The sequence below is a fragment of the Dermacentor andersoni genome, chromosome 3 (assembly GCF_023375885.2).
Source record: "Dermacentor andersoni chromosome 3, qqDerAnde1_hic_scaffold, whole genome shotgun sequence".
NCBI classification, from domain to species: domain Eukaryota; kingdom Metazoa; phylum Arthropoda; class Arachnida; order Ixodida; family Ixodidae; genus Dermacentor; species Dermacentor andersoni.
This window is the reverse complement of record NC_092816.1, coordinates 93,294,542-93,320,389: the sequence shown is the minus strand read 5'-3', so window position 1 is coordinate 93,320,389 and position 25,848 is coordinate 93,294,542. Positions and strand designations below refer to the sequence as shown.

The following is a 25,848-nucleotide window of genomic DNA, read 5'->3' as shown; positions in this document are numbered from 1 at the left end:
AGCTGCGTGCGGTTCAAAAGTGTCAGTTTCCTTTTTAGCGAGAGCCATTTGGATATACGGGGAGCAATTTTATAAGATGCTCTAACAACGCACTTTCTGGCGTCGTTTCACTTGTACCGAACGCTGTTGATAATCAGGTGATCTTTTTGCAATCGCACTTTCTTTGCGACTTTTCTGAGTTCAGCAGAATTCAGGCAGAATTATCCGCACACCTGCCGCACGCGGGAGGAAAAAATCTTCAGTGACATAAATTTTTTAACATTTCAGTTGCGTTCGTTATTTACGATTTCTTACTTAGTTAGAAAACTCAACAGCTTGATAATGACAGGTATATATCTTCCGATTTAGCCCTTGTCTGTGGCAACGCTCAATGTTAACACAAGGAACGTCACGCTTTGTGTCCAGCATGCGTAATACTGAAGTAAGAAGTGCCTCAGCTATCTCCTCCGCTGTTTCAAGTAATGCGCGAATACCCTAAATATTCCCTCGGGACAGATTTTCGAGATCGTCATTCTTACGCTCCAGCTTTTGTCTCGTATCTGAGAGACTATGTATATAGAAACAACATTTTTTTTTTAGTTCCTGCACACGCTCCCCGACGTCAGCAGTGGTGGCGACAAGGGACTATTTTGGAGAGCCGATCATCGAAGGAGGGAACTTGTGAGGTTAGTGCTGATATTTCGTTCCTTATACGAGCCTGTGTTCATAGCAGTTCGGCTAAAATTTTCTCAGAATTGGGACCCTGATTTGTTTCGATATCACCTGAAAGTATCAACAGGCTTTTCGAAATGTGCGCAAGAGAGGCAGCTCTTTTTGGAAAAAATATGCGAGGGTCCAGCAGCAATAACAAGAAACCATAATTCCTTCTAAAGCTTTCACAACCATATCAACTGCATACCTTTAAGAAGTCGACAATTTTTTTACGCAAGTTTTGAGATGCTGCAGCTGGACCCACTAAATTATAGAACCCCAGAGGCGTCCGTTTTTTATCGTGTTACGAACACGTAGGTGTCACTGAGGTCACGGAACATGCACAGTACCGCTAGGCAAGCGCTTTCCAGCTGAATATCAAGCAGCCCACGCAGGTATCAGCCTGCGTTTAGGCTTTTCTTCGGCAACGGACACGTGAAAAAGTCTGAGGAAGCGTCAGTAGTCTGGTGACGTAGACGGACTTGCTGGCGATCCGAAGGAGCAAAACACTGAAAATAGCGTAAACCGGTACTTGTAGCAAGCTGCAAGAAGAAGCATAACAATTTGTGGTGCATGGTTGCGATGCTAAAAAAATTTATCAGCCATTTCACTCTGTGAAGGTGGATAACCAGCGAAGCTGTTTAGCGCACGATACAGAGGTGATACAGAATTTTGAACAAAGGTACGAACATAGTTTTTGTGCTGATCTGTGGTCATCGCGACAATATAGGAACGCGCACACATTCGTCTATCACCTCTTTTATTAAATGTGTCCGTCACGTAAGACAAGGAACGGCCCATACCCCTTTAAGCAATGGCTCATACCCCCGTAAACGCAGCCTCACCATTAGGACAATAGAAGAGAAGTGAAATTCTACGCTATGACGACGAGCGGTAATGGAGCCGGCTGTGGAAGAAGACGACGACGGCGCTATTCTTCTTGTGCCTGGGACCTCTTTGGGTTCCAAGTCTTCCTTGGAGAAGAAGAGTTCCTTCGACAGTGGCTTAATTTTCGACCAGTCTGGTTCTTGTAGCCAGGCCATCAGAAGTATTTATTTAATGCACATAGAATGTAGGTGCCCGTGATTTCTGTGTGTGTGTGTGCTATCGTATACATGATCATATATGTGTATACACATCTCATGCACATCACTTCAAAGTTGTCTAAAGTGTTCTGTCACATCATCATTCCGTGGGTATGTATATGTGATTATATGTTGGTGAATGAGGACACGGACACTACTTTAAAAATGTGCCGTGTTTTGTTTTTTATATGTTATCGTCCTGGTGGAATTATGTCGTGATTGTGACTCAGTATTCGTATCGTTTCTTGTCGAAATGAACTTTTTCTTAGCCCACCCAGGTGAGACACGGGTAGTTCCAACGCGCGTTACAGGTCCCCGAGCCCACAGGGGTACGCGCCATTGAGTTTGGACCCTTTCTGTAGTATCACCACGATCGGCCCACATAACGATAGTTTCTGCACACAGACGTCACGAAATCCGGACCTGAGCCACGTAAAAAAAAATTGCGGGGTCTTACGTTCCAAAACCACGACCTGATTATGAGGCACGCATTTGCGATGCTGCCGGAGCTGACCTGCATGACTGTCCTAGATCCACCTTAAGCGTTTGCTCACATTCCCACAATTGTTTCGCTTTCAGCTCTGCTTACGATTCAAATATTGAGCTTAGGGCTTGTAGGAAGAGGGAAGCAAGTATTTACATGTAGATATCTTTGTTAGAATGAAGAGGCTGTAAAGTACATAATAAGCCTGTATTGCCTGAAGCATTGGCTGGCTTGTTCGGCACCAGCCATCACAAAGCCAAAGATCTAGTCTGCCGTATGAAATAGTTCAACCCTGCCTAATACATCTAACGTGTAGATCACAACAACCCACCTGTGACATTATCGGTTAGTAGTAGACTTGCTTACATCTATAACCTTTGTTTTCCAACAAAATGTGTTTGAAGGATATTTATCCCGAAATGGTGCATGAGCTTCGGACATAGACGCCTATGCTAGTAACAAATATGCTGCGCCAGATTTTATCTCGAGTGGTCACGACAATTATTTGTGCATGAGGCTTAAGATCTGTGACGTTGGCATATATGCGCCAGCAGAGGACTTACGTCAGAGGTCGTTGTTGATCGATGTCAAAGATAGGCATCGGGTGTCAGCGACGTGTGAGGTAATTGTTTTTCACTGTCGTAAGTGCAATGTTCCCGACTAGAAAGAAGCGTCACATTGACTGATTTAGCTCTCAACGTTTTGCGGTGAAACAGTTGCGCTTACCGATTGTTCATGAGCTTCAACTAAACATCGCGTTAAAGGTGCCCTTTGTCACAGGAGAGCTCAAATATTCCTGCAGGGTGAAAGACAAAAGCGCCGTGTGCTTAACGGTGGTGGTGCTGGCTCAAAAATCGAAGACCGTTGCATTGCGTTGGCGCAACCAGGTCGCCTATGTCATGGCCCTCACTGCCAGGAGCAGCGTGTACCATAGAGATAGTTTATGACGTCTCAAAGAACGCTGCTGTGTTAGGGCCTAGACTGACTACAAAAGAACGAAACATCAGACTTCGCAGCAATAACCGGCGCGCCGCACTGGTAGTGTATTGCCTTACAGAGCTCGAATATAGAGAGAAAAAATGCGGCCAGAATACGACGAAGGTACAGCCCTATAGTTAGACCTCATCATACTCTGCGTGTCTTCGCGTTAGGACATATGACAGGGCGTGTAACGTGCCTTGTTGTTCTTTAATAACTGTTGAGGAAGGAGAAGGTAGGATACATCAGAGCAGGCTAGTCTTATCATCTATATATGTCTATAGTTGAGCGTAACCAGACTTTGATGTCTTTTGTGGCAGAGAAAAAATTGCCTTCCACTCGAGAGTGGCAGGAAGGTACAAGTAACCCATATGGGTTTCACGGGACAAAACCGCATGTATTTCTCAGCAGAAATTGCTCCATCTGGATTTCTCTCACGTGGTTGACAATTTATCCTTTTCATGAAACCTCCTACGCATTGAGAATATCTGCAGAAATCCTTTGCTCACTTTACTTTTCTTGTATTTGTGTGGGCAAAACAGAAAGTTCACTTCCTGTGTTTGTTCTTGATTTCTAAGCCTTTATACGAGACCGTGTCTTAAAGAAACCGCCTGAGGAATGCATAACTTTCTTAACGCAGCAAATATATATTACCAGTCTGTATACAATGCTTTCATGAATGTCTGGGCTTAGTTCCCGAACTAGGGAACATACTATTTAACTCAAACAATTGCTCAATGTTTCCCACGGCTTCTTTGAAGTGCCGCCGACCTTCATTCTAACTGACGCAGGATGGCGGTAGTCTACATATATTTGCGAGATTTTCAACTGCACAGATAGAAATCGTTGCTCTGATACGGCTCATGCAATATGATTGCTTGCAAATGCTATTATTCTTTATATTAGTTGGCTCACAAATATCGACTACACCGCAAGGTGCAAAGATAAATGTTTCATATTAAATCTACAAGGATTGTCGTCTGCTTCAAATATTCCGTCGTCTTGCGTTGTGCAAGATAGTGCTTGTTGATGTGAAATGCAGGTCACAACTTTGCAAAAGTGACACCAAAGAAAAACCCTAAAGCAATTTACAACTACAAATCATTCCTTAACAACTGTTCTCGTTAATTTCGTGCTAATAGGTTAAATATTAAAAGCGACAATGAAGGGAAAGTTAAGTTTTTGAATTTCTAACTGAAAACCTAGCACGCCTACGTAAGTGTGACGCCACGGAGCTATTTTTTCGTATTTTTTACGTTGAGTCTGAGCAAAGCTTCTTGAGACCTGGTAAGTTCAGTCTTTTGTTCTTTGAGAACACGACATAGCTGGTCTTTAACCATAAAAATTCACCGGCGATTTATTCCCTAATGCAAATTTTGAGTGCAGGCGTTTAGGCGTGTTGAATTCACGATATATTGTGGCAACTCATTTGATTCGGAACGAAGGGGTCCTCCCGGCGGCGGCGCTGAGCCTCGGTTCGGACAGCTCGTTCAGCAACAGCGGTTTCATCCTCCTCTCGGGAACCAAAGGAAACTTGAACAACGACGCTGTGCAGTAAAATCGGAAACTTTGTTTCCCCCTTAAGCTTTCAATTGCATAACTCTGAGTTCATCGTTACTGGTATATAATGTTTCTATTGTGTGGATTCTCTTGATCCCGTTGATTGTTCGCCGCAACAACTGATAAGCAGATATCACCACACGATGCAACGGCTGCGACTGCGGCAAACAGACCACGGGGTACTTGCGCACCTTGGCGCATGCGTCGACGGAGCTTGATACGTTGATTGGAACTTGTGATAGAGGGGGAGTTTGCTTTGGGCCAGGGTCCATGGAGCGTGCGTCTGTCGTGCGCCGCGCCGAGTCTAAGGGCGACTGTCCAGTGCTTGAGGGGAATTGCTGTTGCCAGGCTTGTAGAAAGACTTTTGTCGAGTTTAGTTTTAATGTCGCGCGGTCGTTATTGTTCTGAAAGTTGAATTATTAAATATCGCTTTCCTCTTACGTTAATGGCTTGCACTTGCACCTGTTCTTGGTGAGGAATACTTGCGACTGCACCCAAAAAGCCAAGTCGCTTTGTTTGTATCTGTTATTTCTTCATGAAGCCATGTACATACGTTCTGCAATGTTATTTCGGGTACATATTGTAAACGCACTTTTTCTATAACTGGACAAAGAGACTTGCTCGAAGAAGGTGCGTGAGGGTGCGAGGTCGACTTTGATACCGCCAGGTGAACGAAACCAAATTAGATTATCTACTCATCCGTCCGTCTATACATGCTACCTTAACATTTTTTTCCCATTCACCGTAGCTCTATTTATGAATCTAAATTTTGTGTAAAAATTATCTTCAGTTATACCTAGTTAAACGATGTTAAGCAGTGCTTTCCGAAAATTATTTCTTGCTGTTTGGCTAAGTGCTTCTCGAGTCATCTGCAGACTTTTCCGTACCTTTTTTTGTCCACTGATGTACTACTTCCTTGTACAGGAATACTGAACCAGCGACAATATCAAGATGTTTATGAAATTATTCAATAAATTACTTTTTTCCCTATGTGGTCCACTTTACGCGAGAGAATTGTCATCGCAGACCCAGAGAGAATGCTGAGATTGAAACGAATCTGTTCAGTCTCTTGCATATTGACGGTGTTATCCCATTAAAGAAAATAAAGTTCTTAGCATACTTAATACACTTTTCGTACATATGACTGTCTAGCCTCATTACAGCACTATTCAATGAAAGAAAAATATACTAAAGGTTATGCGGTGCTGGACAGAATTGAATCCACGTCACACGGTTTCCCCAATCACAGCAAGCTTGACGCTTTAGCGCTGCACCAAGAATTCCCGCGGGCAGCGTGGGAATGATACTCAGCGCTAGCACGTATCAATCTCGGAGGCCATTCAGAATAAGGGAAACTTCACGTGGACTTTGAGGCACGCCACTAGATGGCGCAGCGTGTGTATAGGAAATCGCCAATAAAATGCCGGGCTGCAGTAAACGGCTTCTACACATCGGCGCGCTGCATAGCAGCCTCAGAGATCACGCAAAAGGAGGGGGAGTTCACACGATCCTCACGCTCACGCCCATAGATCGCACTTTGCAGAGGGACGTAAGAGGCGATCGGAAGATTGGAGGAAGAAAGGTAGGGAAAGGACAAACAACGTAGGCGTACAAGAACAAAATTCCCGATAGGGGTTCACAAAGTTTGGTGATGGAAATTCTTCCTGTTTTTTGAAAGATAGGCAGGTTATTAGGCAGTACACAAACAAGAGCTTGGTGATGCAATTTACCACTCCGTTCTAAAGCACACGCTCATAGCATTCATTCATCCATCCATCAATCCAAAGCGCGAGAGCCGTGTGCTCCAGCTGGGCTGCAGCACACGGCTTGTACAAATTTCACTGCATTACTTTCATAGTAATCACATTAACGTCGATAGTAATTATGAGATTAATTCTGTCGCAGTTTCTGTAACGGCTGTCATATTGCCATCTGGTATCAGATCGTGGTCGGAATAAAAAAAAAACTATGCAGATCCAACGCGTGTGCCAACGACTCCGCGCAACGAAACTTTCTTGAAGCAGCTAGTTAAATGGTGAGCAACAAAAAGCTTCCAATTGTGTATATCAACGCGAATACGTTAAGGGTGCCGTGTCGCAGAAAATCTGGCGTCGGCGGCGTTGTCCGTAAGTCAAAAAAATATTCCCGAACCACGCATACCGTACCACGAAGGCCCTCCACGTGGGGCATAGGCGTTGCTGAACTAATGGAATTTCTCAAAGTAAAATGTGTCAGAAAATTAAAAAAGTATGGTTGCCACACATCCTACGGACATAATAGCGTCGGGCTGTAATTTAATGAAGGAGAAAACAAAATTCTCTGGCGCGGAAACTCAAACACAAGCCTCTTTTCCAGCTGCACTTTGAGATCTGTAATAATAGCTGCAGATGCTAGGTGTGGATACTCAGGTGACCTAGTGAGTGGGTTGTTGTCTTTAACTTAATGAAGTGTTTTATAGGCAAGTACTGATGAATTCTGTCGCTTTCCACTCTTAGAGGGGTAGTTTAAGCGTCCGGCAAGCTTTCTTTTTCTCCTGTACAGCCTGTAATCTCATGCAATATTTACATTTGTGCAACACAGCCTTGAGAATCAAAGGCGAAATTCATTCACCAAATCAAATGGATGCAGAGTGTGATTCGTTGGCCCAACGGTGTCATGAGAACCAAAGCAATGTTTGATTTTTGTCGAGCGAAGAAAGGCGACGCGAGTTCTGTGCACAAAGAAGTATATGGAAGATATGCAAATATATTTAGGGCTTCTATGCCGCTCTTGCCAACAGTGGCACAGAATAATTCCATGAGACTGGTTACGAGTGGACACGTACACAGTGGCCCAAACCGCGACATCAGGGAAGGGAGTCGGCAAAGAATGATTTGGCTTCAAAATTGAGCGCTAGCGCTCAGCATCCATATTTGCTTACTCTTTCTCGTGACGTGTGCGACTGTGCTGGTTTGGCTTGCTCTTCGCGACTAGAAGCTGCATGCAGTACCTTTATTGCATACCATTCATATTGCATATCGTCGGCTCTGGACGAACTCAGAATACCTTTAGTTTGTAAAAACTGAACTGAAAGAAAATGTTCACCTTTTGAGGCTTCTTTTTTGCCCAAGCAATAACCGTCACTTTATCTTGAGTGAATTTCCTGTATTTAACAGTCCGTTCTCGCAACTTTTCTGTCAAGAACGCAGTGGAATGCTGATACGCGCGATGACATGAAAGTACCTGGAGCGCAGGGTTAAAGAAAAGTATAAGACAAGCAAGATAGATGACAATTATCGTTGCCGACATGGTTAGTCCGAAAGGGTACGATGTTTCCTCAGAATGTCTTGCCGCTATTGGTTGTTGACTATTAGGACTTGTCAACTTCTGAGTTTACAAATCACTCTAACATACCAACTTCGAGAATGTTGTTACCTTATGCCGAGTTTTCTACATTTACCAGAATAAATACTCTTTCGCACTTCTTGTTCTCCGTAGGTGCGTATTCCCTAAAGCCTCTTCTTTGAACTCATAGTGTCCCATCTCAGACGATCAGATGGGCCACACCACGCCTGCACCTCCACTACTACCACTACCGCAGCCAAGGACGTTGGGACCACAGTTAATAGTACTAAAGACTTCGCGGAGAAAAAGAAACAATTATTTGCATCCATATCATACATATAATACAAGTGAATCAAAATTGCGCTCCTGCCCACGCTCTGCTTCTGGTTAGCACGCTGCTCTTAACCAGCCCTCACTAGACATGGCTTTCCCATAGCACTGTCACGACACATGCAATGCCTTTTACTATAGAGGTTCTCTTTATATATATATATATATATATATATATATATATATATATATATATATATATATATGTTGTAGTGACGTCACGTCCTGCGTTACAAACTGTGTTGTCACAGACCTGCACTTTCGATTTTTATCAGTATTGGCGTCTCGCCTCCTGTTACAAGCGTACGTCGTTGTCAATCATTCTGTGCTTCCCATTGTTAACGACCGCCTTATCGACCATCGTGTCAACAGGGGACGTGTCTGACGCTTTTCTTTATCGATACGACCTATATGATATGCACAGTGTGTTTGATTCGGAAGTATAGACGCACTTTTCACTTCAGTTTTAGCCTGCTATTGCACTAGCTCCGGGATCCACTCTCGACAGAGGTTATTTTTGCGCGGGCACGACAAGTGCATTGGGGGTTAGAGGTACACAGCTTCGCTGTAATATTGCTATGGCAGCTGAGGTAAAACCAAAACAAAACGAGTTAAATTCGTGTGCTTTGCCACCGCTAAGTTCAAAGCAAGCATTATAATAATTTTACAGCGAAGCTTGTTATGAGAATCGTTCCTCGCATTTTTGTTCCCCGTGTGGAAAAACCATGTGCCGATCCCGGAGATATGCAATACCGGGCCGACCCGCGGCGGAGGTGAAGCAGGCTTCTAACACTCCGCGAACTTGCAAAAATAAGTTCAATATCTTGGGTCCACAGAGAACCCGTATCAGATATTAAGGTGATAAGAACAGACACTACACTTTGGCCCGCCTCGGCCATGTCTACGTTCGCACCGCCCTCTCTTTGTCGGCGTTCCAAGCGCTTGGGTATCTGCTTTCCATCCGCTCTGCCGTGGTGGCGGTCCCATCGAAACGTTACGCGTGTCTAAGTTCCTCCGGCTTTTCGGGCAGCAGTCCCGTCGTCCACGCGAATGAATATATAAAAATCGCGGTAAATGAGTTCGTACCTTTGTTCAAAATTATGTGTCACCTCTGTGTCGCGTGCTAAACAGTTTCTCTGGTCATCCACCTTCCCAAAGTGGAATGACTCATGTTTTTCATTCCAGCATCTATGATTTCTGCGGTACAGTTCTTTCTGAATGAAAAAAAAAATGGAAGGTTTGGAAGATTCTTAAATGGCATTCAGACGAAAGAATATTGCAGAAATGGCGTCGTCAAATGGCCACAGAGATAGCAGAATAGAAGAGTGCAGACTACAGGCTCTGACTTAGTGAGAGACGCTGAATCCATATAGAAAGAAAATGAGAAACACAAAAAGTCAATAAGGCGGTTTAGATGGACTGCGTTTTCCTTGAAGAGAAAGAAATCTGCTTTTGAAAGTGAGCGCTCGGGACAGCGCTTTGTCTGAGGCAAAGAAACCGGAGAACGAAGACCGGCGAGTGCGCGCAGCAGACATCGCCCTACGCCTTGTTGTGTGCTTGGCTCGACTGAACACGAGAAGAGTCGGGGTCTCAAAAGGAATAAATCTTGCGGGATCAATGGGCTGACAGCTGCTGGCGAGGGCCGAACAAAACGCTGCGCGGAACAACGTTGAATACCGGGCAGCCTCTCTTCTCTGTCCTTATATTTTCGTAGTTCACGAACTCCCACACACATAATATCCTGCGCTCAACTTTCGTGTGCTCAAACTCGCACCGCACAAGTTATTGCCTACCGTACCAATCACTATAAGTGAAAGAGAATTCAACGAGTTCTTAGAAAGGTGTCGGTGCGTCAGAGAGTAAAATTAAAGCACAATATGCAGAAGATTCGATTTTTCTTTAGTCATGAGCGCTCCCTTCTTGGGCGGTTACATGAACAGTTTCTCAAGTTTGTGAGTGGAAACCCGCCGTGGTTTCTCAGTGGCTATGGTGTCGGGCTGCTAAGCACGGGGTCGTGGGATCGAATCCCGGCAACGGCGGCCGCATTACGAGGGGGGCGAAATGCGAAAACACCCGTGTGCTTAGATTTAGGTGCACGGTAAAGAACCCCAGGTGGTCGAAATTTCCGAAGTCCTCCACTACGGCGTGTCTCATAATCAGAAAGTGGTTTTGGCACGTAAAACCCCATAATTAAAAAAAAAAGAAATTTGTGAGTGGTAACGTCAAATTATAGCAGTGTTGAAACTTTGGGAGGCGGCGCGAGGAGGTAGCCGCCTTAGCCACGGTTTATTTAGGCTGGCCAGCCATGGTGCCGCGCCATCTCTTTAGCGGCCGACATCGCGGCCGCTGAGGTCGAGTGCGCTAGCGTGTTCTATTCTCGCGCTACCTGCATGTGAGCCCTTCCTCTTCTTCGCCTGCTTTGGAGGTTATAGTGGCACCTCTAGAAGATAACGAACGAAACTATACAACCATATTCATGTATTCAATCGGCTCCATTCACCGTTCATTTGGTTGATACGGATAGAGAAACGACAACGCTAGCAGCCTAAGATGGTAGGAGAAACGTTACCCTGAAGTAGCCTTATAGGGTGTCTTTTAACGTAGTGTTTTACGTCAGAGACAAGAAATTAGCACATTACAATAATTTCTAAATCAGAGCGACCTACAAGATGCTTTGTTATTTTTCCCCGAATTCTGGTGCAGTCAAGTGAAATGTGAAACTCCATACAGATGGCGTATGTGTTTTAGGAAATAAAACTGTGTTTTACTAATAATCAAGTATACCCCTGCAATCGATGTTGTTAGATGTAATTTGGCGTGCTGATATAAGTGGTCAAAGTGTAATTCCGATTTCTGTCAAGCAAGTGACGGCACATCGGCTTCCTACGTAAGCTACATTTCTGACGTCACCATTGACGCTGGAGCAACGGAGAGATAAGGAATGATTTTGGAAGGAAGCTAGAAAACTGAGACACTAGGTTAAGTGGAATCTTGTTCAAGCTCCGGGGGGAATTTATGAAATATTTAATAGAAAAGTGCTGCTGTTTGGCAAGTGCCAACTGTTACGTTTCGCCTACAACGCGCGGTAATGCCGGCGCGGATGCAACGGACGCCGGGGCTTTGTTCAAAGCGGCGGACATTTTGGCCCGTCCGACGCCGCCGCGACGCCTACCCGCCAAGCGTGTCCAGGCGTGTTTCAGTGCCACGTGTCTTCGTGTGTGCGTGTGTGTGTGTGTGCCCTCGCTTGTCAAAGCGCGGCAGCCGGGGAGCGGAGTTCCCCGAAGGAGGGGCCTGGAGGTCTCTCGGCTCAACCGCTCGCGCCGTCGTGGGCCCCTGCTGCGCCGTCCCGTGACCTTCATCCCGTGACCTTCCCTCCTTCCCTTTTGGACCGCGACGCCGAGGGTATAAGAGCAGCTGCCCCCGGACGCCAGAGCAGAGGCTCCGATTTGTACTGTTGAGTTACGTGCTCTCCCGTCTCTCCACTCCGGTCGACCTGACCGGCCGCTCTTTTGCTATGTTAGAATAAACCAGTTGTTTTGTTACCAGTCTTCTCATGCTTTGCCGGGACCTTCGGATGCTTCCAGTGCCCCAGGCCGCCAGGCCAACGCTACCCTTGGGGCTTGCGACCCATTGGCAATAACGGGCGTCAGCACCGAGACCCCAACAACTCGGGCCAGCGGTGCGATTCCAACATCTGGTTGCCAGCGGTGAGATCGCGACAACGGAGGCCAGCAGCGAAGAGATGCGGTTGACTGTATGCTGAGCAGCTCAACGACCATCCGGGAGCAGCGCAACGAGCCCTGTGTGATGACTGGTTGCCTGCAGCGGAACGACTGCGCGGAATTCTTGGCTGCGAGGTTTGGTGAGTGCGGGACTTTCTTCTTCTGAGTTTTGCCAGGCTTTTGTTAGTGTTAGAAACAGAGCTGGTAATTGTGGTTGCCGTTGCTACCGGGTTAGTTTGCGGCAAGACAAATGTGGACAGTAGAGAAAGCAGCATTCAGAGCAGCCATGGATTTGAAGTCGTTGCGCAAACCGAAATTGCTAGAGCTTGCGAGAGAGTTGGGTCTGGATGTCTCAGACAAACTCAGAAAACCAGAACTGCTAAGGGCTATTCTTGAGTTAGAAGCTGAGGATGACGAGCTGTCGGAATGCCTTGAGACCATTGAGGAGAGGGAGACGGCAAAAAGACAGGAGCAGGAACGTAAAGAACAGATAGAACGAGAGCAACAAGAGAAAGAAAGAGAGCGCGACCGTCAACACGCTTTGGAAATGAAGCGTCTCGAGTTAGAGATGGAACGCGCTCGTAATGGAAGTCAGGCACACGGTGCAGGAGAACGAGTATTGTTCAAAATGACTGACCTGATGCGGCCGTTTAAGCTTGGAGAGGACATTGGTTTGTTCCTGGTTAACTTTGAGCGAACGTGCGAGAAGCAGGGGTTCTCTCGGGAAACGTGGCCACAGCGCTTGCTCACTTTGCTACCCGGCGAGGCGGCCGACGTAGTCGCTCGCTTGGAGAAAGAGGAGGCAGAGGATTTCGACAAAGTGAAATCGAGTCTGCTAAAAAAGTACCGGCTGTCAGCGGAGGCGTTCCGTCGGAAGTTTCGGGAAAATGAGAAAGGCAAAAGTGAGTCATATACAGAGTTTGCGTACAGGCTTATGTCAAACATGCAGGAGTGGCTCAAAGAAGAGAAAGCGTTTGGTGACCACGAGAAAGTTCTGCAGTGTTTCGGGCTAGAACAGTTTTATAGTCGGTTACCTGAGAACGTGCGGTACTGGGTCTTGGATAGGCCAGACGTTAGTACGGTGGCTAGAGCCGCTGAGTTAGCCGAGGAGTTTGTGACGCGTCGGGCTCGTGGAGCTAAGGACGGTCAAAAGGGTGAATTTGGCTCCAAGTTTGAGAGGCCAAAGTTCACGCCCATGAGAGCAAAGGGGGACACACGTAGTTCGGATGCGAGTGAAAGCAGTCCGACCGAACGTACGGAGACGGCGGCAACCGAAGCCGAACGCAGAAAGCGGTTCGAGGCGAGGCAAGCGCGCCTGTGTTATACGTGCCAGAAGCCGGGTCACTTTTCGGCGCAGTGCCCAGAAACAAAACCAAAAGTCGTGTTTTTTTCATTAGGCAGCACTGACGAGAACATCAAGCTTCTCGAGCCTTACATGCGAGACCTCCTCGTGAACGGGAAAGAGTGCCGAGTGCTTCGCGATTCCGCAGCTACAATGGATGTAGTTCACCCCTCTTACGTAGAACCCGATATGTTCACGGGCGAGTGCGCATGGATCAAGCAAGCAGTGGAAGCTCATAGCGTGTGTCTGCCGGTAGCAAAAGTGCTTATTGAAGGACCTTTCGGAGCACTTGAGACGGAGGCCGCAGTGTCATCTATGCTGCCCCCCCAGTACCCGTACCTATTTTCGAACAGGTCCGATCACCTCCTGCGCGAGAAGGGGCTTTTGTTTGGTGAGGCTAGCGTTCAGGCCTTAACCAGATCGAAGGTTCGGGAGCTCGCTGCAAAGGCGGTAGTTGCGGGGCCGACGTTGTTGAACGATGAAAAAGGGTCAGAGGCGCAGCAAGCTAGTATTCAGAGCACGCCCGAACGGGATAAAATTGAGCCTGTAGCGTTAAAGGCACCAGATACTGGAGAGGAAATTCCCGATGCGGGAAATTTAGAAGAGCTTCCGGTCGAGCTTCCGGGACTAGGCTCAGTGACGAACAGGAAAGACACCGATCAAGTCATTAGTGACTTAATAAGGAAAGCATCGCTGTCGCCTGAGCAGAAAACAGAACTACACCAGCTCTTACAAGAGTTTCAAGGTCTGTTCTCTGAGAGGCCTGGTAGGACTTCTGTCCTTACTCATGACATAGAACTTACCTCCCCAGAGCCAGTACGATCCAAGGCGTACCGGGTGTCACCCCGCCAGAGCGATATTATGGAGGCTGAGGTAAAGAAAATGCTACAGCTCGGTGTTATTGAAGCGGGTGAGAGTGATTATACTTCCCCTTTGATTTTAGTTGAGGTACCGGGCAAGGAACCTCGTCCTTGCGTCGACTACCGCAGGCTTAATTCCATCACTAAGGATCAAATTTATCCGATCCCTAACATCGAGGAGCGCCTTGAGAGAGTGAGTAGCGCTCAGTTTATTTCCACCCTAGATCTTGTCAGGGGTTATTGGCAGGTTCCACTTACAGAAGAGGCTAGTAGGTATGCGGCGTTCATTTCACCAATGGGGACATTCCGTCCTAAAGTTTTGAGTTTTGGTTTGAAGAACGCGCCATACTGCTTTTCAAGCCTCATGGATAAAGTGTTGCGGGGACAGCAAGAATTCGCTTTACCGTATCTAGACGACGTAGCGATATTCTCCGCATCCTGGCCTGAGCATATGGCCCACTTGCGGGCAGTGCTAACCCGCCTGCGCGATGCGGGCTTGACAGTCAAGGCTCCCAAGTGCCAGTTAGCACAGGCCGAGGTTGTCTACCTCGGACACGTGATTGGTCGGGGTCGTCGCCGCCCCTCTGAAATAAAGGTGGCCGCTGTGCGAGACTTCCCGCGACCGCGCACGAAGACCGATATTCGGTCGTTCTTAGGTGTCGCCGGCTACTATCAGAGGTACATCCCCAGGTACTCTGATATCGCGGCTCCCTTGACGGATGCTCTAAGAAAGACCGAGCCGCAAACAGTCGTCTGGGATGAGACGAAGGAAAGAGCTTTTAGCGCCCTAAAGAGCGCCCTAACAAGCCAGCCTGTGCTGCGATCGCCCGACTACTCAAAAGGGTTCGTTGTTCAGTGTGATGCTAGTGAGCGAGGCATGGGCGTTGTACTGTGCCAACGGGAAAATGGAGAAGTAGAACACCCCGTCCTGTATGCTAGTCGTAAGCTGACGAGTCGTGAGCAGGCGTATAGCGCCACCGAGAAAGAGTGTGCGTGTATCGTGTGGGCCGTTCAGAAATTGTCATGTTACCTAGCCGGCTCGAGGTTTATCATTGAAACGGATCACTGCCCTCTCCAATGGCTGCAGACCATCTCTCCCAAAAATGGCCGCCTCCTGCGCTGGAGCCTCGCTTTGCAACAATATTCCTTTGAGGTGCGTTACAAAAAGGGGAGTCTCAACGGTAACGCCGATGGCTTAAGTCGAAGCCCCTAACGTGGGAATCAGCCTCAAAATTGCTTGTTACTGATGTTTTTCTTCCTGAGGCAGGATTTTTTTTTAACTTATTGCTTTTGTGTAGTGTTTCAAAGTGATGATGTGCTTTTTAGTGCAATTTTTCCGATTTATGGACGCGTTCTGAGTGCTGCTAAACTACTGTAAGGAACTAGGCAGCAGTATAAAAGGGGAAAGAGCCTGGCAGGGCTTAGTGAGGGTTGTGCCGTGCTTGCTGACTGAGCGGTTGACTTTCAGGCGTGGTTCTAACGCTTGCCGGAAACGAGAACAAAAATGTCACCTCTCCCGAAGTCACTTTGCAGTGTCCTGTGTGCACCTGAACGTGAGAACGAGGCCTTCTCTGTGCGCTGCGCTCAAGAAACGCCCAGGGACGCCCAACTTCGGTTATGAGCATCATCGAGCGACATCCCTCCGGACAGCGGATGCAGTCCCCTGACCATCGGGATCTCCTTCCCCCGGCGGGGCGGTCTGTTACGTTTCGCCTACAACGCGCGGTAATGCCGGCGCGGATGCAACGGACGCCGGGGCTTTGTTCAAAGCGGCGGACATTTTGGCCTGTCCGACGCCGCCGCGACGCCTACCCGCCAAGCGTGTCCAGGCGTGTTTCAGTGCCACGTGTCTTCGTGTGTGCGTGTGTGTGTGTGTGCCCTCGCTTGTCAAAGCGCGGCAGCCGGGGAGCGGAGTTCCCCGAAGGAGGGGCCTGGAGGTCTCTCGGCTCAACCGCTCGCGCCGTCGTGGGCCCCTGCTGCGCCGTCCCGTGACCTTCATCCCGTGACCTTCCCTCCTTCCCTTTTGGACCGCGACGCCGAGGGTATAAGAGCAGCTGCCCCCGGACGCCAGAGCAGAGGCTCCGATTTGTACTGTTGAGTTACGTGCTCTCCCGTCTCTCCACTCCGGTCGACCTGACCGGCCGCTCTTTTGCTATGTTAGAATAAACCAGTTGTTTTGTTACCAGTCTTCTCATGCTTTGCCGGGACCTTCGGATGCTTCCAGTGCCCCAGGCCGCCAGGCCAACGCTACCCTTGGGGCTTGCGACCCATTGGCAATAACGGGCGTCAGCACCGAGACCCCAACAACTCGGGCCAGCGGTGCGATTCCAACACAACCTAATATAAATCAAATTTGTTGTATTTCACATATATGCCTACATTATATGCGGACCGACGGCATCATATTTTTAAATTACAGCTTCACATTTCTTACAGTTATTTTCTGAAATACCGAAGCTTAAAGACTGATGCATCATGTTTTGCGCCGGCTTCATTTGTCGACAACTACTGAGCGTCGCACCAAATAACGGCGCTTGAAAATATCATCACAAACAACATGACTTTTACACGCGTGATAAATAAAAAAATAACTGATTACAATTACAATCACTTGATTCAAAACGTAATTGATTACCGTTACCAGTTACTGCTTCAGGAAAGTAACTGAGAAATTATTAAAAAGTAATCGATAACTTGCACATTACTTTCCTCCAAAATTTTAATAACATTACACAGATAAAGTAAGCAAAACGAGCTGTCCTAGCACATTCAGTGCGTCCTCTGCAGCGTTTCGTAGATTGCGTATCTTTACTAAAGATGCTGTAAAAATATTTCATCGGTCATCATCTGTCGTCCTCGTCGTGAAGTCATGTGCAACGGCACTGAAAAATCGCTCCATATGCGTGCTGCGAAGCAGGGTGGTGTTGTAACGTACGGGCATCTTGCGCACAAAGATTGCATTTACTCAGCATATGGTTCCACTGTGACGCTCAAGGCTTCATTCTAGCTGGGGCTTGTTCTTTCCATCTTTAATTTCTCCTTAGCCTTCCCTCAGTGCAAGGTCGCAAACCGGTCTTGTGCGGTTAACCTCCATGCCTTTCTCATCCCGTTTGTCTCTCTCTCTCTCTCTCTTGCTAGGACTTGAAGAAGACCCTCTAGATTGGGTCAATGAAAAGTTGTAAGAAAATCGTCCGTAGGTGATATTTTGGCATTAACGTCCCAAGTGGTCTACTCTGTCGAGGCATACAAACATTGGTTTAATTCATTGGCTGACATCTGGTGGAGTGTAAACATGAGGAAACAAATATGGGATTCCCGGGCTTACTTGTCTGAGCACGCGCATACGGCACTACCTCGGCCGTTATACTGCAGTTTGCGCCAAAGTGAGGTTCCCAAAATTGCGTCACATATTACAGTTCGTCTCACCAATGAAGTAACTAATTACATCTAATTGGTTACTGAAAAATGAAATCTAATCATAGCGAGCGTTACCGAGTAAGGAGTAAATTGCTGAATTACATAATTTCCAAGAAATGTAATATATTACAAGTAATTAATTGCATGTAATTCTTTACGAACAAGTCTGAAAAGAACATATCATGACCGTTAACTATTGTTCATATAGCACTCTACCTATGGGACCTCAAAGGAAATAAAAGCAAGACCATAATACCGTGCCCCGGCTGATGACGGATATGAGTGGCCTCACTAACACAGAAAACTAACAGGTCAAAGTTTGCCATGTCTGCACTAGTGTCAGTGGATTGCAACGAGAGAAGTAAGTACTATTAACAGCTTATCGACACCGAACCGAACGACCTACCTTAATGCACTGGCTCTTGTTCCGTACTGTTAGATTCACCGCTGATCTTTTACCGGAGCCCTCACTTCGCAATCCCCCCCTCCCCCCCCGCCGCATTCCTCTTCCCACATTTCTTGCCTCGACGGTCTCGGGTTGTTGTTTGTTTCTTCTCCCGGTTGACTCTGCGCTTGCCTAATAACAGAGTTCTTTGAGTACGTGTATTACGACAGACGCCCCCTGGAGGCGAGGCTCAAAGAGCCAGCAAAATGAAGCGGCGAAGTATACGCCGAGGAAGCAAGTTATCGCGCTGCTCGAGGCTATCCTGGAGTAAAGAACTGCGCTTTGACACCCTCTCTTCACAGGCCCCTCGAGTCAGTGCTTACTTTCCACCTCATCGGCAGCGACGACAATGTTGATGGCCGGAGGCAGCCTATACGTTCAAGCGTATCGCGCATCCTTCCAGACTAAGCGCGCCTCCCAACGACTCGGCGGGCTTCGTCGGAGTTGCGAGTTCTTTTTTATTTGCGTGAACATATCTCAAAGATTCCTGGCTTGGTTTACTCCTGCGCGTATTTACTCCAACCTCTGCTCCCGTCGCTGTTTAGGTTCGTGTAAGTGCATATTAGTGCGTGTGGACGTGTAACCAGATCTACTTTGCCCTCGGGGTGCAATTATTTCTCGTATCAGCTTCGCCACCACCGCTATCTAGTGCATTTGACGTCGCCGGCTAGGGATTAGGTTAAGTGCACTTTCTGTCGTCGTAACGCTACCGTGCATAAAGTTGTATTATTTATGAACTCTTGATGTGCTTGCAGCTTTTTGCGCTCAAGAAGAGTACGAAGAAGAGGCTAAGACACACGGGTGCAGTGTATGCATTCGTCTGTCTCAGCCTCTTCTTCGTGCTCGTCTTGTGCGCAAAAATCTGTGTTCACGTCCTACCAACATGCCCAGTCACCTTAATGATCGTGGCGATTGCTTGGTGCTCTTTGAGCACAATATATGTGCGCGCACGTTGGTTGCACGATTGTGCTCGCAAGCAGGCTTGAGATAAAGACGATCGTGCGGTTATGTTATAAGCGCAATATAGGAAACCATAATGATCATAAAGCTGTTGTCGTTAAGGTTATTAGCGCGAAGATGACCCGGTTATTTCTTTCGGGTGAAACGAACAATTTCGAAGGCTTTACTTGGAGTCTCGGACCACCGTGAAGTACGGCAAGGCTTGATGAAAAGACGTTATACACATGTACTGTGCCGTCACTGCAAATATACAGAGATAAAAGAACTTCATCTTATTCACGACCATGAAGTTTGCTTGTCTTTACAATTCAAAAATGAAAGTACAGTGGGGCTCGGTTTCTGGAACGAGAGTTAGTGAGCAAGTCTTACAGATTGAGGTCTTCATTCCTACAATATTAGTAAAGACTTCTGTTTCTGGTGCACGATGTAAGCTATATGAAAGGAAGGGTACTATTTTACTGCCACAAAAGTGAACACGGATTTGAGCCATCAGCACAAGTGTGCGCCTTGCTTGCAACACACACAGGTGGAGGCTCCTTCTGTCGCCATGATCGTCCACTTTTATTTACTCGCATGCCGCACATCATCAAGTCCACATCTCACCGCACAAGGTGGTGCGGGCACATGCCTTTCTCGAACGTTAATCACTGGTCCGAGAACGTAACGGAAAAAGGGTTTTATTGTTGCTCGTGTAGAACATGTTTTGATATATGTGACGGCCAGGACATGCAAGATGAGTCCCGAGCTTGCCCAATACCCGCAGATATCGAAACTAGCAATATAAAAAAGAAACGCATGCAGAATAAAAAAAAAAGAAAGAAAGAAAAGAAGGCGGAACAAGTGTTGCTGGATAATAATAGGATTCCACATACACAGAGAAATAAGCATCGCATATGCACTGTTCTCGTCATCTGCGTTAAGCTGCTTTGCACGTCGCTGTATAGAGTCAAAGAGCGTTTTCGTGTACCCGCATTCTGTTGTTTTATGCTCGAGATAGCAGCAAAGGCAGCCCACTTTCCTGCCGTGAACGCTGAGCCGCACAATCTCCGGGCTGTACGCGTCACGCCAGAGGGCCAGATGGGGACACTACAGAGAAACAATGCATCAGATTGTACTGACAAAGTATTGCTCGAAAGCTCAATTTTTGTTAATTTAACCGTAACGAGTTGATTGAAGGTTGATTTAATTTCGTGCCATAACGCAAGTGCCGGTACGTCACTGTGACGTCACGGATGGTAACATACTTTCTTTTTTCGTATTTAAGCCTAATTGACTGGGCGCGAAACTTGTCAAGCTCAATCTATATCTCCTTTGAATGCGATGCAGTTTATTTTTGCTGAGAAACGATTATCTATAGGCCCCAGAAGACGGCGTCAAACTTCCTTGAAAACACGGTACCATAATGAATTTGATTATTGGTTGGTTCAAATCGTATTTCTGTTATCTCACAACATTTTCTTCACGGCGATATGCAGAAGGGGGTGACAGATGCTTGTCAATTGATTTTAAGTTGCCGGGCGTAAAGTGTATAAGCGCGTTGATTGAACAGCCACAAAAACTACGTTATGACTACGGTAATCTTACCAACTTTATTGAAGTGAACTTCAGCTATCTTTCGAACTTTTGAGCCTAGTGAGCAAAGTTTTCGTGCGGAAAGCAAAGCGTCTAACCGCGTTGAACTCACCACTTTGGTCGGCGTTCTTTTTTTTCTGGGTTTCGTGATAAGAAGTTACTGTACGACGAAACGAGATGTGATTGAGTAATCGATTTCAGAACGCACGAAACCTCCAAATTACTGAGTTATCAGATAAGCATCAGTATCATCCCTCTTCCGAAAGACACTGTTTGGCGAGACTGAGGAGTAGGCAAGACCAAATCTTGAATGCTTAGTCTTCGGGATCTATATACAGCACCGTATGACGAAGAAAAACAGAAAGATATGTTAACGAAATAAAGCTTGAAACTATTTCCAATGGTAATCTTTGGCGCGGATGTAATTTTGTGCTGACTGCAAGAAAGGTCTTGCCCATGATTTTCGTTGGCGCCGAATATTTCGCATCGTTTTAGCATCTTCTTGCTTTCTTCTCCTCGTTTTTTTTTTGGGGGGGGGGGGGGATTCACATGAATGTTCAATCACGAGCAGCAGGACACCAACGTCTTTTTATCATGAACATTCTTTTAGGGCCCCTTTCGTCCGAAAAATGAACGAGAAATAGGTGAACCGAGAGGCACGAATGAGTTCGCGAAATAACGCAGCGAACGAAGAAGAGGGGGTAGATGGAAATGCGCAAGCATGTGTTATATTAGAATGCGTGCAGCTCCCATTTGCCCTTGTTTGGTGCATGAATGATGCATGCAGCCTGCTCTGCTGGCAGGCGTTTTTCACTGCGTCCATTTCGCGAGTCCCGGAAAGTGTTTTATTTGGAAGAACGTTGTCCTAGGAGAACAAGCACGAAGCAGCGACAACAAGAACGAAATAAAACGATGACAAAAAGAACAACAAGAAACAACAACAACAAAGAAACATTGCAATCAAACATGAGCGCTGAGCGCCGTTTTCTAGGCAATGTTTTTCGATTCAGCGTCCAAACACTACCACTCGTGTCCTTTTTCCCGTTGTAGTCGGCCATCCTCACCCAGGCTCCTTTACAATTTTTCTTGCGTTAGCTGGCACAGGTCCTTCTTTGGCCTTCAATTATTCTGTTAGCTTTGTACAGCTGAAAAAAAAAAAGACAAAGATGACCAGTTCCCGTTTCCACAGTTTGCGTCTTTGTAGCCCGCCCCCTTTTTTTTTTTTTCGTTATGGCGCACTCTTCATAAGCTTGGCCCTGAAGATTACTACTGTTTTGTATACGAATAAAAAAAGGCCGTGCTTACTATAGTCTGTTTCCTCTGGACAATATCGCAGCATATCAACCGCAGTCAGTGCGCGAGTGCATCAGGATTGCGGAAGGAGTCGGAGGTGACCCTTTGCTCAGAGCTACAATGACAGCATAGTGGGCTTGGTCAGAGTGCACCTTGTGGAATCTGAGTGAGCGGTTTTGGTAATGGCGAGAACACGGCCGGACTGACGAACAAGGAACAAACGTATTTGATCTCATTTAAAAGTGGGGCATCAATTTTCACATTATGAAGATATTTAAAAAGTGTATCAAACGACAATACAGCGGTGTTCAGAAATGTGCACAGCGTCCGCCACGCATAAAGCGGAGTTATTAACGCGATAAAGTCGCGTTAACATGCGACAATATTCTGCAAACTTGTGCCGCCAATCAGAGAACCGGAAATATGGCAGCGGTTTCTCAATATGCCTAAAGTGTCGTGTATACGTAGTGTATACTGGCGCGACACTCATGCTAAAAAATAAATTAGATTACGTTTCAGCTTCAACGAAAATGAAGTTTTGCAATTTCTTGCTGAAGAGCTCACGGATTCCCTACTTCTACATCTCGCTCCGTCGTCGTGCTTTGTAGCAGTGCGACATCGCCTCTGTTTACTCAAACCAGGCGGTAGCTTAGATTCGCGATCAGTTACTTAAAGAGGTGAGTGACGCTGCACTGCTGCTTCCCTTATGCCAGTTATCAGAGTCGTCGAAACACTGACCTTAAGGACGCCTGCGCCGGTAACTATTTCATGTGATACAATAGTTTTGTCCTCGCTGAAAGAACGTGCCACATGCTGTTCATTTATATGCTCATGCAAGAATGCGCAGTTTAAGCTTCGACACTCATGCTACTGTGCGCCGATAATTCCGATAATAACCGTGCTACCTAGGGGCAGGTCGCAAACGTTGGAGAATTCCTGGGACGATGTGCTCTCACTGTGTATAGGTAACAATTGTAAGTTTCGTTGTTGTTCGTCTACAGACTTAAGGAAGACTACAGCCTCACACAATGCACTCCGAGAGAACCAAGACTTGTTGGTTCGTGCTAACTAAAAAAAAAAAATTCCTCGTGCAGAAATGATGTGCTTGGCCAATCCACGTTCAGGAATGGCGTACTTGTTTATGTGCTGACATTGTAAAGGTTTCTGAATTTCCTAAATTCTGGTCGCATCGAACAGATTCAGGAACCTGCTATGGCGAATATAACGGGAAATTAGCATACTGACGTTCATAAGGCTGTGCTGATCGTGTCTGAAGTGTTTCTTAAAGAAGGCAATTAAAAAGCCGTTTGAAAGACGAAGCCATTTGTGCGAACGCACAGCACAGGAAAATATAATTGCACAAGGACAATTAACTACAAGACAAACAAAACAAACCAGGCGTTCACGACACGCTTCAAATATAACCATATCTGGAAATAAGAGTTGTTATCGGATCGTGGTATAATATTATGCATATCCCACGCACTGTAGGAATCGATGTAAGCGAAGCTTTTCGTGCTGGATGCTTTGATTGACAACAATTACTGGTGATGTGGACGGCTAAAGCTTAATTTCTTCAACTCGTAGTCTAACACGAGACTGGTGAGTTGATGTTAAACGTTACCTTGCATGTACCACACTGCTGTTTGCCTGTGTAGCGCACAGAACACATAGGGAAAGGTATTTGCTTGAGGCGTTGCTGTGCGCCATATTTTATAACCTCTGAGAGGGTTGAGCGTTGTCATTTCCTCAAACGGCACGTCGCATTGTGGCAGAAGTACTAAATTTGAATTGGATTATGGCGCTGTACGTGCCAAAACCACACTCGTATTATGAAGCGAGCCGTAGTGGAGGACTCCGGATTACTTTTGATACCGTGTTCTTTAACGGGACCCGAAAACTAAGTGCACGTGTGTTTTCTGTTTCGCAGCGTCGAAATGTGGCTGCCGCGATTGAGATCAAATCCACGACCTCTAGCAATGCCATAGCCACAAAGCTTAAGCGGCGGCCACAGAAGTGTTGATTTGACGGCCGACCGCTTCCGTAGTGTCTCCTGGACTCTGCGGTACGCTTTAAGTATTGCGGCTCTGCTACTGCACGCCCTGCGTAAGTTAACTGCTTGACATATTTGCATGGCGTTTATTTTTCAAAAGTAGCAGCGACGTACTGTACCGTACCTTGAACTTCAGCTTATCCTGTTTCCCCGCAACCGCTGTCGTAAAGTAGTGGGGTTTCCTTGCCTTCTCACGTCGCCTCCCCCCCCTCTTTTGTATGAGAACTGCCTCTTCTTCCCCTCTCCCCTTCTCCTGTTCTTCTCTCTGCAGTTCTATCTGCGTCCCCTCTGGCCTCGCACGTTAGTAGAAAGGCAAGCGCTGCAGCTTCTGCAACGCTTCTGAGGGGAGTCACGGATAATTACAGCTGTCAAGAGGCTAATGTGGCGATGGCTAGGAAGCTTCAGAGGGCATTGTGCACATTCGGCGCGGTGGGATGAAAACGAGTTTCTCCCGTCGCCTTTCCTCTATTACTCGCGCCTACCACCCCCCGGCGCAATGTGCGCGACAGCAGCAGCCCACAGCAGCCCACAGCAGCCCACAGCAGCCCACAGCAGCCCACAGCAGCCCACAGCAGCCCACAGCAGCCCACAGCAGCAGCACCAGTGGGAAAGCCGATGGAAGAGGCAAAGAAATTTTCGCTTTAAAAAGTGGATACATTAAAGACTTTTAGCGTGTCTCCTATCCCGGTAAACCGGGGTGGTTTGGGCGGATTACCGGATGGTCGGGTGCGTAAACTTGAGCGGCCGGAGCGGTGCAGCCCCCTGGTGTTGTAGAGCTCAATCAGACAAACACAGAACTAAAATTGCAGTAACCTATACTTTATTCTTCTTCGCTGCTGGAGTAAATTTTCGGCAGCGGCGTAATTGTGTTCACAATTACGCCGCTGTCGAAAACACACACCCTAGCTAAGAAGAATATAGTAATTGGCCCTGTGTTTAGGTGGTTGAGCTTTGCACCACCAGCTTTCGCCACCAATCTGGCCACTCACGTTTACGCCCTCGACCATCCGGTAATCTGCCCAAACCGCCCCAGTTTGCCGCAATAGCGGACACACTAAATGTCTCTATTATTGTGCTTGCGGAAATGCAGGCAGTTGGGTTCGGCGCTGGAGCAGCCCTCAGAAGGCAGCGACAGTCGACGGCGGAGTACTGCGTCGGGCTTCGTGGGGGAGCCAACACCCGAACGCCTTTTCGACGTTCGCCAGCGGTAAGCTCGGAGGGAGACGGCGAGCGTAGCAGGCGCGGCGGGACGGAGAATATGGTGTTCAGGGCGCGGCAGTAGTGGTCTGGCGAGTTCCATGCCAAAGGTCACAGCAGGCTTACACTTGGGCACACGTACCTCTTCGAGCTCGTTCGCGTCGCTCGCGAGTTGCGAACATCGCAAGGGCGTCTGGTCGAGGCCGTGCCAGTGTCTCCAAAGCCGTGCCTGCCCTCCGTAAGGCGAACGTCGAAAGGACGCACGGCCGTCGCCTCTTCCACTAACCCTCACGCGGCAGACCATTGTCGACGGTCGCGGCCTGTTCAGGGCTGCTGCAGCGTCGAATACCGCTGCCGGCATTTTCGCGAGTCCCATAACGTTTCCACCTTGTGCACCATGACCCGGTGACACTTCTTATTGCCTGTGACCGTGATTTTTGAAGAGCGTCATGAATACCTAGTTTGATTCGTTAGTCTGGTAGTTAATTGCGGTTGCGCGATTTCTTTCCTTTTTTTTTTTTTTTTGCTGCGACTAC

The 25,848-nt window shown here is 47.2% G+C and overlaps 1 protein-coding gene and 1 pseudogene across 1 annotated transcript in view; one reads left to right on the top strand and one right to left on the bottom strand.

Annotated features, from left to right (window-relative positions):
* Positions 1-25,848, top strand: part of LOC126542335 (uncharacterized) — a 406,338-nt gene that overhangs the window by 98,685 nt on the left and 281,805 nt on the right. The window lies entirely within an intron of this gene.
* On the bottom strand, positions 9,172-9,350 carry LOC126542559 (U2 spliceosomal RNA; annotated as a pseudogene).